The 12,226-nt window shown below is 39.6% G+C and overlaps 1 long non-coding RNA gene across 2 annotated transcripts in view; it reads left to right on the forward strand.

Moving 5' to 3' along the window:
• LOC132367121 (uncharacterized) overlaps window positions 1-12,226 on the forward strand; it is a 58,752-nt gene that overhangs the window by 40,745 nt on the left and 5,781 nt on the right. For both annotated transcript variants that reach the window (XR_009503691.1, XR_009503690.1), the window contains exons 4-5: window positions 5,953-6,028; window positions 8,358-8,451. This is a non-coding gene — a long non-coding RNA (uncharacterized LOC132367121). The remainder of the gene's footprint in view (window positions 1-5,952; window positions 6,029-8,357; window positions 8,452-12,226) is intronic.

Genomic DNA, 12,226 nt, shown 5'->3' on the forward strand with positions numbered 1-12,226 from the left:
TGTTGTTGTAGGTGTTTTCCTTCTCTTGTGTTTCTTGCCTAGAGAAGTTCCTTTAGCATTTGTTGTAAAGCTGGTTTGGTGGTGCTGAACTCTCTCAGCTTTTGCTTGTCTGTAAAGGTTTTAATTTCTCCATCAAATCTGAATGAGATCCTTGCTGGGTAGAGTAACCTTGGTTGTAGGTTTTTCTCCTTCATCACTTTAAGTATATCCTGCCACTTCCTTCTGGCTTGCAGAGTTTCTGCTGAAAGGTCAGCTGTTAACCTTATGGGGATTCCCTTGTGTGTTATTTGTTGTTTTTCCCTTGCTGCTTTTAATATGTTTTCTTTATATTTAATTTTTGATAGTTTGATTAATATGTGTCTTGGCGTGTTTCTCCTTGGATTTATCCTGTATGGGACTCTCTGTGCTTCCAGGACTTGATTAACTATTTCCTTTCCCATATTAGGGAAGTTTTCAACTATAATCTCTTCAAATATTTTCTCAGTCCCTTTCTTTTTCTCTTCTTCTTCTGGGACCCCTGTAGTTCGAATGTTGGTGCGTTTAATGTTGTCCCAGAGGTCTCTGAGACTGTCCTCAGTTCTTTTCATTCTTTTTTCTTTATTCTGCTCTGCAGTAGTTATTTCCACTATTTTATCTTCCAGGTCACTTATCCGTTCTTCTGCCTCAGTTATTCTGCTATTGATCCCGTCTAGAGTATTTTTAATTTCATTTATTGTGTTTTTCATCATTGCTTGGTTCCTCTTTAGTTCTTCTACGTCCTTGTTAAATGTTTCTTGCATTTTGTGTATTCCATTTCCAAGATTTTGGATCACCTTTAGTATCATTATTCTGAATTCTTTTTCTGGTAGATTGCCTATTTCCTCTTCATTTGTTAGGTCTGGTGTGTTTTGACCCTGCTCCTTCACCTGCTGTGTGTTTTTTTGTCTTCTCATTTTGCTTATCTTACTGTGTTTGGGGTCTCCTTTTCACAGGCTGCAGGTTCGTAGTTCCCGTTGTTTTTGGTATCTGTCCCCAGTGGCTAAGGTTGGTTCAGCGGGTTGTGTAGGCTTCCTGGTGGAGGGGACTAGTGCCTGTGTTCTGGTGGATGAGGCTGTATCTTGTCTTTCTGGTGGGCACGTCCACGTCTGGTGGTGTGTTTTGGGGTGTCTGTGGCCTTATTATGATTTTAGGCAGCCTCTCTGCTATTGGATGGGGCTATGTTCCTGTCTTGCTAGTTGTTTGGCATAGGGTGTCCAGCACTGTAGCTTGCTGGTCGTTGAGTGAAGCTGGGTCTTGATGTTGAGATGGAGATCTCTGAGAGATTTTCACTATTTGGTATTACGTGGAGCTGGGAGGTCTCTTGTGGACCAGTGTCCTGCAGTTGGCTCTCCCACCTCAGAGGCACAGCCCTGATGCCTGGCTGGAACACCAAGAGCCTTTCATCCACACAGCTCAGAGTATAAGGGAGAAAAAAATATAAAGAAAGAAAGAAAGAGGATAAAATAAAATAAAATAAAGCTATTATAATAAGAAATAAGAAAAAACATGATTAAGAGTAAATGTATTCAGAAAGAAAATTTTTTTTAATTTTTAAAGATAGATTTATTAATTTTTTATAATAAAAAATAAGAAAAAATTATTAAGAAAAAAATTTATTACGAAAAAAATTTTTAATTTTTTTTTAAAATAAAAAATATGAAAAAACTTATTAAAATTTTTTTTTAATTTCTAAAAATAGAAAATAAGGAAAAAATTATTAAGAAAACATTTATTAGGAAAAAAAAACAAAAAGCAAACAAACAAACAAACAAAAAAATGGACGGACCTAACCCTAGGACTAATGGTGAAAGCAAAGCTATACAGACAAAATCTCACCGAGAAGAATTCGCATATCCACTCACAAAAAAATGAAAAGGGGAAAAATTAATATATCCTGCTCCCAAAGTCCACATCTTGAATTTAGGATGATTCATTGTCTATTCAGGTATTCAACAGATGCAGGCACATCAAGTTGTTTGTGGAGCTTTAATCCGCTGCTCCTGAGGCTGCTGGGAGAGATTTCCCTTTCTCTTCTCTCTTCACACAGCTCCCGGGGTTCAGCTTTGGATTTGGACCCACCTCTGCATGTAGGTCGCCTGAGGGCGTCCGTTCGCCACCCAGACAGAACGGGGTTAAAGGAGCAGCTGCTTCGGGGGCTCTGGCTCACTCAGGCTGGGGGGAGGGAGGGGTACGGAGGAGGCGGGGCGAGCCTGCGGTGGCAGAGGCCGGCGTGACGTTGCAGCAGCCTGAGGCGCGCCGTTTGTTCTCCCAGGGAAGTTGTCCCCAGACCACGGGAGCCGTGCAGCAGGAGCTGCACCGGCTCCCGGGAGGGGCGGTGTGGAGAGTGACCTGCGCTCGCACACAGGCTTCTTGGTGGCGGCAGCAGCAGCCCTAGCGTCTCCTGCCCGTTTCTGGGGTCCGCGCTGATAGCCGCGCCTCGCGCCTGTCTCTGGGTTCCATGCTGTTAGCCGTGGCTCGCGCCCACCTCTGGGGTCCGCGCTGATAGCCGCGGCTCACACCCGTCTCTGGAGTTCGTTTAGGCAGTGCTCTGAATCCCCTCTCCTTGCGCGCCGCGAAACAAAGAGGCAAGAAAAAGTCTCTTGCCTCCTCGGCGGCTGCAGACTTTTTCTCGGGCTCCCTCCCGGCTACCTGTGGCGCACTAGCCCCCCTCAGGCTGTGTCACGCTGCCAGCCCCAGTCCTCTCCCTGTGATCCGACCAGCCCGAGCCTCGGCTCCCAGCCCCCACCCGCCCCGGCGGGTGAGCAGACAAGCCTCTCGGGCTGGTGAGTGCTGCTCGGCCCCAAGCCTCTGTGCGGGAATCTGTCCGTTTTTCCCTCTGCGCCCCTGTTGCTGTGAGATCTGCGCTGATAGCCGCGGCTCGCACCCGTCTCTGGAGTTTGTTAAGGCGGCGCTCTGAATCCCCTCTCCTTGCGCACCGCGAAACAAAGAGGCAAGAAAAAGTCTCTTGCCTCTTCAGCAGCTGCAGGCTTTTCCCCGGACTCCCTCCTGGCTACCTGTGGCGCACTAGCCCCCCTCAGGCTGTGTCACGCCGCCAGCCCCAGTCCTCTCCCTGCGATCCGACCAGCCAGAGCCTCAGCTCCCTGCCTCGCCCACCCCGGCGGCTGAGCAGACAAGCCTCTCGGGCTGGTGAGTGCTACTCGGCACCGATCCTCCGTGCGGGAATCTCTCCGCTTTGCCCTCCGCACCCCTGTGGCTGCGCTCTCCTCCGTGGCTCCGAAGCTTCCCCCCTCTGCCACCCACAGTCTCTGCCCGCGAAGGGGCTTCCTAGTGTGTGGAAATCTTTCCTCCTTCACGGCTCCCTCTCACTGGCGCAGGTCCCGTCCCTGTTCTTTTGTCTCTGTTATTTCTTTTTTCTTTTGCCCTACCCTAGTACGTGGGGATTTTCTTGCCTTTTGGGAGGTCTGACGTCTTCTGCCAGCGTTCAGTGGGTGTTCTGTAGGAGCAGTTCCACGTGTAGATGTGTTTCTACTGTATCTCAGATTTTGGAATATTGAACCAACCTTCCATGCTGGAATAAATCCCACTTGGTCATGATGTATAATTCATTTTATGTATTGTTGAATTCTATTTGCTAATATTTTGTTAAGGATTTTTGCATTTATATTATTGGGGGATATGCCTCTGTAGTTCTATTTTTGCTCTGTCTTTGGTTTTGAAACCAGAGTAAAACAGGCTTTATAAAAGGAATAGGAGTCTTCCCTTTCTGTTTTTGTAGGAGAAATTGTGTAGAACTGGTGTTAATTCTTCTTTAAAAGTTTGGTAGAACTCTTCAGTGAAACCAAATGGACTTGGAGACTTCATTTTTGAAAGTTTTTTTTTTTTTTTTAATACTTCAAGAGCTTTATAAATGATCTATCAACTATCATTTGTAACAATATATTATTGTCACATTTATTGACAGAGTTCATTTGCTTAAAAGAATATCTGATGAGGTAAACAGTTACTATACAGGGGGTTTTATCCATGAATCCCCTGTGTACCTGAGATAGATTTACACAAGGGTCCAGATACCTTGTAACAAGAGGGTAAAAAAACATCTGCTAAACTTTTATGTTCATTTAAAATGTTTAATACATTTCTTGGGCACAAGTAACCGGTGTTTCTGCAGGTGGTGAGGAGGGTGTTGGATTTTTGGTAGCTAACTTAGCTCATGGGCACCCACTGTTGGTACAGTGAGTGCAGTAACTTGGATAGATGGAGCTTGATTTTTGGTGAAGGGTGGTATGTTGCTATGTCTTTGAAATCTGCGATGCTCTTTTGCTTATGTATTACTCAATTTTCAGATCATGCTTCCTCCTTTCTCTTCACCAGTGAACTTCTTGGGGATACCTCCCCATTTCCAAGTTCCCTCCCTTTCAAAAGAGGTGCCTCTCCTAAGACGGCCATGTCTGGCTGTACACATGTTCAAGCCCTTTCCTCCTACTGCCCAGATCTATTAGCTCTCAGATCTATTCTCAGTGCAGTGTTTCTATACTGGGAGTGGGGATAAATTCTTTTCTGAGAATAATCTTGTCCATGTTTCACCCGTGCTTCATCCTGATACTCTCTCATGTTGCCTGGGCCATCTTGACCTGTCTCTCTGCTCTTATATAGAGTCCAAATCTGGCTCTGCTTGCTTTACATATTTTCTCCCACTTATATGTAAACAACATTGGTTGTGGGTGGTTTTATTTACTTTCTTTTTTTTTGATATTATGGTTTTTGGAGAATGTGTGCCATTTCTTGCAAATGCCTACCTCCTACTCATCTTTTGTGCCTGAAAATAAATATTATTTCTTTCAGGATATCTTCTCTTTTTGTGTACTCCCAGAGTATAATAGGGAATTACAAATCTGACTCTGTATTAGATCTGTTTCTTTTACTTTAACCTTTGAATTCTATTGCTTTTGTTACAAGTTAATCACTAAAGGGATGTTGCTTATAGTTTAAAGTTAACATAATGTCCTATCTCCGAGAACCCTGCCCTCCATGCCTGAATGTAAAACTAAAGCACCTTTGTTCAGGTGACAGGAAATATCCTGACCCAGCCCACCTGTGAAAGGCTGCAGGAAAGAAGAGATTAACACATCCCATCCCAGAGCCTGGCTGAAACCAGGAGATATCTGCAGCAACTTATGGTCTTTTTACATTACCTCTCCACCTCCCCTGACTCTTTATTCTATAAAAGAAATGAGCATCCAGACCCCAGTAAGATGGTTCTCTGGACATCAGTCTGCCATCTTCTCAGACTCCCGGCTTTCCAAATAAAGTCATTATTCCTTGCCCCAGCACCTGGTCTCCCGTTTTACTGGCCTGTCATGCAGCAAGCAGAACGAGCTTGGACTTGGTAACAAGAGCACTCATCACAGCACTTACCGTACTGAACCGTAACCACCCTTTACCTCTTCTGCAATCCTTCATACAGTTAGCTTACTGAGGAGAGTTTCTCATGGTCATTTTTTCATCCTTTCTTTTCAACACAGGGATCAACCTTTATTAGAACCTCAATAACTATTTCTTGAGTGAATGACTGTATTATTTCTCGGTAAGGAACCAAGAGTGGGGCAGTCTGTCTCTGGTGCAGGTAGTAAGGAATGCACATCTGCAGATAATTTCGATACAATAATAAAACCAACCAAAAGTTTGTCTACTTTTTATTATAACCATAGGCCAATATATGTAAATAATTTCATGATAAAATATTCCTCTCTGTTGGGAGAGACCCCTTTCTCTCTGTAGCACACCACTGTTATTTCCATCATCAGAAAAAGATAGACATTTTGTTATAGCCTAACTCTCAGCCTTCTTCCATACCCTTTCCAAGAGTTAATGCCTGCTAGATAATATTCAGAAAGAAGAGAATTTATTTTATACTTCTTCTAGGGTACAAATGAAATATTACTTCATAATCCTCTGGTACTTTCTTCCTTTCAGCCTCATTATGACAAGCTCACCTTGATGCTAGTTTCTGTCTGCAACTCCTGGATTCAATCACCTCAAAAAAGGAGAGGTATGTAAAGGTGTGTCACACCTCCCTTTACTTCTGATGAGATGGCCTGAAGGTTCTCCTCAGCTTGACTCAACTTTAGAAAGATTTCTTTTTAACTCTAGGGCACCTGATCTCCCTTTACTTAGAGCACTTTAGAAAACTTGCAATTGTAAATTCTTTCTCTGCTCCTTTGAGATGTAAATCTTCTACAACCCAGGAATGTTTCTCTCGAGGACCTGGGGGCCCTTTCTTTGAAATGTAATCAAGAAAGCCAGTGCCGCTGTGTGCCAGTCTCTGTGGGAGGGTAGGAATCTAACTTCAATGACCACGAGTTATCAAACACTGATGGCCGGATCGCATCGACCAACCTCCCAACCCACGTCCTCCAGCACTTTTCCACTAGCTCACCCCAGTGCTTCAAAACTCTCCTGCCTTTTGTTTCAACGGAGTTGAGTTCAATCTCTCGCCCCTATTGCAGTAGTCTTTCTCCCCTACTGCAATAATCTTGAATAAAGTCCTCCTGTTTAACCAGTCCAGTGCAATTTTTCTTTTACACTTCCATGTCTATTTTCTCTTTATAGAAGCACAACTAAAGTAGTATGAGTTTAAATGAAATCCAAACTTCAATAAAAAAAGAAACACAATATAGGGAAGGAAACTATAAACTATATCCTAAATAGGACTTTCTCAATAACTTAAGAGAAAAGCATTTTCATAATCTCAAAGAAGTGTCCACTCACAGATATACCTCACTCGATAACTTTACTCTCCTTTACTCAGGTATGCATTTAAAAAACATAAATGACAATGACAAACAGTAAAAGCTTCCCTTTCTTCATGAGTTGCCCTGAGCTTTATAATTGTTATTATCTTCCTCTGGGGAAACTTTACCCTTTATCATCAAGATTGTTCTTCCTTTAGTAAGCAACCCTGCTCCCTTCGTACACCTACCATCAAGATGTAGTACATCTCTCCAAGTTATTCAGTTCGTAGTGCTCTGGCACTCTACGGACAGCCTGGGGACAGAAGCACCTTTCATGAAATAGTGCAGGGTATGTGTGGGCACTGCAAGTCAGCTCCTCTTAGAGTTTTTACCAACAGCATGAGTTTCAGACATGCTTATTTATTTGTCAACTGTGTACAAGGTAACTCCTAAATCTTACACCAAGACACATTTCCCAACTAATAAACACTTATTCTCAGAGACAGTACATTCTAAACCCACTGGAGGAAGAGAAATATATTCCTTTTTGCCTCCATAGTTTACAAGGCTGCCACTTTCACAGTGAAGTCTGATTTTGCCATTATCATGCAGAACACTGTTAATTCTTTTCCCTTTTTTTTCTGTCTCGGCCACTTTGTGCCTCTTTGATTGGCCAAGAATAAAAAAGGGACACATTCTGGAGTCAAATACTAACTCCCTTTTCTACACAAAGACCTAAGTGCAGTTTTGGCAGACTATTTGTAATTCCTGGATTAAATTTTTAGCTAATAGCCATCTTCAACTCTTTTTTACGGAGGAAAACGTTTTTTTTATTCTAGTTAAAATAAAACAACAAATAGGTGGGTAAGAATTAAGCAGATATTTAGTTATTTTTGTTTTTTCATTTTAATCAGGAGCTATGAAATTTCTAGATTATATTTAAGGCTTGGTGTTATAGCTTACTTATTTCTCTACCTTCCATAATGCCTACTACATGATTCTATATGAACTATCAGGGCCTGCGACTATGATAGGAAATAGTATTTCACTGACAACAACATTCCAATAACATTTGTTAATCACAGTAGTTTTCCAATTGTCTCTATAGGTTTTTGTATTATTATAACCTTGTCATTATAAAGATACCTATTGTCACTATGCCATAATAACTTTGGATTCCAAAATTGACTTTGGAGAATGAGAAACGGATACCCTTTTATTCCCAAGAAATAGATATCTTTCTGGAATTAACTATTTGCATATTTTTTTTGCATTTTGGTTTTTGGAATGAAAATTAATGGACACTGGTAAAAGTGACCAAAAGAAAGAAGATGCAGCATTTTTATAACTTTCATTGTTGCTACAGACTGAGAGGACTATGATAGCAGTTTCATTTAAATAATGTACTTAACTTCTTAATATGATCTCTTAGTTCTTTATCCAACTGTTCAGGTTGTGAGAGAGTGGAATTCAAGTGCCAAATTTTAGTTCTGCCCACTGATGACAATATTTGCTTGTCTGTGAGGTGTTTCCAGTTTAGGTTCGATTGGCTTGTCCTATTTAGACTAATTTCAAATCTAAACAGTTTTGTGCTGTTTATGCAGAGGAAATGGAAGTACCTGTATAACCACTTGATTTTGCTTCCAGATTAAACAGAACATCTATAATCTTCTAAAGTCCTAAAAGCCTGCATTATGTCTGGAAATTGTGGTATTTATCTACTATTCCCAGGAGACTATTGGTAAGTATTAATAAAGTTGGCTGAATGGTATTCTATTAGCCTTCTAGGACCCTTTCTGACTCTAGGACGTAGAAAAAGATATTTTATAGAAGAAACAGGGGCACAATCTTTATATACTCCATTGGAGATTTATTAATTTATGTTTTCCAATGTAATGACAATTACCTGTGTTTGTGGTGGCTATTCTGGGATTACCTGAAGGTGATCATCATCTTGGATGATCTTCACTTCCAAATATTTCATTTTGGATTACAACTTCCAAATATTTCATTTTGGCAGTCAAAAAAAAAGTAAAAATTTTCACTACCATTATCAAGCCAGGTTAAGAGCCATAATTTTCATGATTCTCTAATTTGATGAAATTAGTAGGGAACAATGTTATGATTCCATTTCTGCTATTTGCTAATTTTGTGACCTTAGTCTGTGTCTCAGGTTGCTTAGGCAGAAAATGAGAGTGCTGGATTAGATGACGTGGTAAACATTCCTAGTGCCTGCTAATACTTCTGCATTTTGCCTCATTTTGAAATACGATTATGTCCCCTTAAAGTTAAAAGTAGCCTTATGACTTCTCTAAGTAATGATATGAGTGTTAAAGTGACATGTATCAATTTTGGTCATGCTATTCTTCCTTTGCACAAGGATTGTGGGAACACATATTCAGGTAAGGGAGCCACAAGATTGAAGGTACGTGAAATGTTAAATTACCCCATGGGAGGCAGCTGTGCTGGGGAATTATCTTAGCTTTGCTTGTATGATTAATTTTTACCTTGTTAAGCAATGAGATTCTTTTGTAATTTTTACCACAGCATTACCTATACTATTCTGATTAATGTAGATGATTTCTAGAGTATCTTTCACTTCTATGAATTTGTGAGCCATGATAAAATATATAATTCAGGCTACTTTTATTAAATTATTCTTTGAAGCTATTTGACCACTTATTAGGGTTTTAATCTAATATTTAGAAGCACCGCACCTTGATCCATGGATTCTTTTTAGTATGACACAAATTTCAATTTTGCAATGTCGTTCATTTTTACAGTTTTTGAGCTGAAACCTTCCTGACAAAAAATGAAAAAATATCAGTATTTACATATATTGATCTATTTAGTATTTATTGTACTATGTGAATTTCCTTTTCTTTCTTGCGATGCTAGTGGACTATATACCTCAATATTCCTCTCCAAGGAACACATTCATGTGAACTCAGAATACATATGAAAATTCTAGAAGTAAAAGTCTTTCATAAAAAGATACTTTGTTTTGCTCAAATGCTATGTCACTTCAATGAAAATGGAGTTACTTTTCTCACAGTTAGTAAGCAACAATAGAAAGAAGTATAAGTAATCTTAATTCCACACCAGTCTCTCTGCTGTCTCATTTTTCCTAGATGATCATTCCAGGAATAGTTATTAATGCCAAATTACTATTCATTTCTATGTATGAAAATCATAACAAACACCAAACTTCCAATGTTTATTGAATGTTTATTCTGCTCCAAAAATATCTACCATATTATGATTATACTAATTATTATTGCTGTAAGGCACATCTTTTTCTTATCAAATGCCAGTTATGTAAATTCCATTTAATAATCCCTTCTTCCCCACTAATTTCCAATGTTTCCTCAATTGTACATAAAGTTCTTATTAAACATGGGTTTAGACCTGAGTTTTTAAAAGTTTATTCCCCAGTATTATCAGTACATTGATGAAGAAATTGACAGAAATCATCGGATACTGTTTCCAAGTTCATACAGATTATAAGTAGACCAAGAATGATTAAAAAACACAGTTGGAGCTTAAATTATCCTTAAGTGTCACCATTCAAACATGCATGCACAAAAAAGATACTGTCAGGATAGAGTTGCTACTATCTGGTTGGACATAAGTGAGAGGGCCAGTGTACAATGAAAGTGCAGAATTGTTGTGGAGCAAATTGCTGATGGAAAAACACCTTCATTCCTTTTAAGTCAGAGTGGGTAGTTACAGCTCCTCCATCAACAAAGACTGGGGTTGGGAAGGGATATAGACTTAGTACAGATCGTTTCTATTTTGTTCATTATAGTGAAGAGAGTAATGAGACAAGTATAGTCAGCTTTGGTCTTAGTCGAGAATACAGACATAGACTTTCTTGTGAAAAAGTTAAATATTTAATGAAAAAGGGACAGAGCATAGGCCATGGGTTAAAGGCTGATAAGAGTCTTAAAATCAGCTTTATTTGCTAGGTATGTTTCACAGACCCCCTGTGCTCAGAAAGCTGATTGTCAATGTACAATATGTGCAGTGTATCACATACTGAGCTAATGGTACTGACAGGACGGGAAGTAATTGGCCTCTTATAAATTATAGGACAAACTTATGATTTGTCGTTCCAGAAGGAGAGGCCTGTGAGGATCATGCCAGGTGCATGTCATAGATCAGTGTCAATGTTCATGATTTCACCTATGAGTAAACCTGTTTCACTTTTCTGTACATCCAATAAATTGTATATCTAGACAGAAGATTTATCCACCATTAGGTAATGACGGCTGGTACAGAAGTAATTTTTCTCTATATTTTCTTTAGGGAAGCTTGCTACCTTTTCAGTAACAAAGATCAAGAAAAAATGTTGGAAGCATACATTTATCATGTTTTGGGTATTGCTTTACTCAAATCTCATCACATTTTAGATTAGTAGAAAAAATGAATGGAACAATATTATGAGATGGAAAAGCAAATGAAACTTATTCCTGTTTTTCTTTGTCACCTTTAAGGGATTTATGCCCCACTAGTTTGGGATATTTTTCTTTCTATATTTGGAACCATCTGCTGTCACCTCCTCATTTCAGGTTGCTACTTCATCTAATATTTTGAGAGGCAATAAACTCGTTCATCTACTTCTTTCGGCCTTATTTCATCATCCATAGTGTAGAAGAGCTATCTTCTAGATTGGTTCAAAGAATTAGGGGGGGCCTAAGATATATTTTCTATTCCCCATGTTTCCATTTTTAAGTCCATATTTACTGTCCAGTGAACCTTATCTCCTTCAACTAGTTATTGTATCTCGAAACAAGTAAGATCTTACTTTACTGTTGTGTATAGCTAAAATGGTACCCATATACAATAATTAAGTGGATGACATTGTTGTCATCATTCACTAGTTCTTCATTTTAAAGCTCCCTAAATAATTTGAGAGAAGGCATGAATTTTGTAAATGCTGCTCAAGGGTGATTCATTATTGTAGGTACACCCATACATGGGAGCATTTATAATAGGTTATGTAGTGTGAAGTTTGATCATGTTTTTTGTTTAAGTCTGATCATTATTTTTTAAATCAATCAAGTGACTTTATTTTAATGTGAATGCTCTCTCAGGAGTTTGCCCCACAAAAAAAATTCCTATAGCAATTCATTCAAGAGTAAGAAAAAAGGAAAATACTATATTCCTAGAGGGTATACCAAAATTTTCTTTAGGTCTCCGACATGGACTTGTGTAGATAGAAATCGTCATTGTTGTTGACAATGTTGTGATTTGTAGAGTTTGTCCTGCCTGATTCCTATAGACTGAATGTTTGTGTCCCCCCAAAATTCATATGTTGAAACCTAATCCCCAGTGTGATGATATTTGGAGGGAGAGTTTGGGAGGTGAATAGATCTTGAGGTTGGAGCCTTCATGAATGGAAATAGTGCCCTCATAAAAGAGTCTCCAGTGACTTGTCCCTTCTGCTGTGTGAGGACACAGTGAAAAGACGGCCATCTATGAAGCAGGAAGCAGGCTCACACTGTATGCAGAAT

This window comes from Balaenoptera ricei, chromosome 6 (genome assembly GCF_028023285.1).
Source record: "Balaenoptera ricei isolate mBalRic1 chromosome 6, mBalRic1.hap2, whole genome shotgun sequence".
In the NCBI taxonomy this organism is placed as follows: domain Eukaryota; kingdom Metazoa; phylum Chordata; class Mammalia; order Artiodactyla; family Balaenopteridae; genus Balaenoptera; species Balaenoptera ricei.